Genomic DNA, 1844 nt, shown 5'->3' on the forward strand with positions numbered 1-1844 from the left:
TGTCCCTGTTGTGACATAGTCCTTTCTGTTACAGGTTTTCTAGCCACTGCTGTTGTCTCTCTTCTTGTTCTTCTTGTTTCTTTTGCTGTTCTTGTATTGCTGCCATCGAATCTGCTAAGCTGTAGTTTGATTTGCCACTTCTCATTTCCATCTTCTTTTTTTATCCCACTTTTGACACCAATTTGTTGTGTATCTGCTCGTTTGTTAATTTCCGGTATAAATTTTTATCGCCGAACTTCAGCGATACAAGTCCTTTCTTAATTAAAACTAGTTTATTCTTTCTCGATACAACTTTGTAATACACAGAATTTTCACAGTCACTTTAAACTTAACTACTTTTATAAACACAGGCTATAAATCACAGTGATTCACACACTTTACTTACGATACCTACTGTTTGCTTGACTCAATTATCTCTCTATATATCTATTTATCATTGCAATGGTGGGGTAGCCGATCTGTAGCTTCACAGCAGCCACGTTCCTTACACCCTCCAGAAATTTGGTCCTCAAGTCTTCTGGAGTAATGTCCAGAATAGCAGGAGAAAAAACAGTCCCAGAGTCATAAACTTGGTTAATGACAAGACCAAATGTGAAGGGAGAAATGTCTAACATATTTAACAACGTTGCCTCAGATGCACCAACATTATCATCTTTCTTAATCAAACTTCAGCTGAATTCTGAATAACGCTTCACGAAACGTCATTATGTAATATACGATTGAATATCCTAGAGCCTTACATCACATCCTTAGAACAAGATTTGCACCACACCCTAAGAACGTTCCAAATGTTCCAGGCCCATCTTAACTTCCCGAACTTATCGTTGTCATCAATGGCTCGCAGTTCTCTCTAGCTAACAAACATAATTAAAAATATGTAGCTTATAACATTCCTCAATATCCATTTATTGAACCTACAATGTCAAATCTATTTTTTATGTTGAATTATAGAATTTATTCGGCTTTTGTCACTTCTGCTTTATCACCTTTATACAATAGAGTATACATCAAAGAAAAAAAAAATTGCCCCCCAGTGGCACAGTGGCATGTCTGCGGACTTACAACGCTAGAAACCGGGTTTCGATACTCGTGGTGGGCAGAGCACAGATAGCCCATTGTGTAACTTTGTGCTTAATTCCACACAAACAAACAAATCAAAGAAAAAATAATGGTGTTTTAACGTGCTTTATCATTGGAAAAGTTATTTTGAAAAGTTATTTGGTTAAAATAGGGCCAAGCCCAATCCAATAACGAATTAATTTATTTCTTCAGTAACGTTTGTTACAGGCACTTTATCTTCTAGACTAAATTTCATAAATGAACTTTCAATATAAAATCCGCAACTAAATGTAGACCTAATTTCAAATACAACGTTTCAATATAAACTGCGAAAAAAATTTTCGTCACGAAGCTAATCGATTGATAAACAACGCTAATTCACCGAGTAACTTAAAAGCAGAATAGACACGATAACTCTCACTTCTAACATTAAATAACTTTTTTGACACTAAACTATCTGACTGTCATTGAACTAACTGAATCATCACTGGTTACTCATATCTATTTAGTAACTCTCTTTTTACATAGCCCAGTGTTACGTCTCCGTTCGTTAGTTAATTTTCCGTAAATTCGTTCCGACGAAACTTTAGCGACACAAGTCCTTTCTTAGATGAAACTGGTTTATTCTTTCTGAATATAACTTTGCGATACACTTAATTTCAACAGTCGCGCTACAACAAACGCTATAATTCTCAACTAACGTCTCACGTGCTCGACTTCAACAGTACTCAGTTCAATTACACATTGTTGCCGTCAATTTGTGACCGTCTTATATATATACAAGA

Source organism: Limulus polyphemus, unplaced genomic scaffold (assembly GCF_000517525.1).
Source record: "Limulus polyphemus unplaced genomic scaffold, Limulus_polyphemus-2.1.2 Scaffold3231, whole genome shotgun sequence".
NCBI lineage: Eukaryota > Metazoa > Arthropoda > Merostomata > Xiphosura > Limulidae > Limulus > Limulus polyphemus.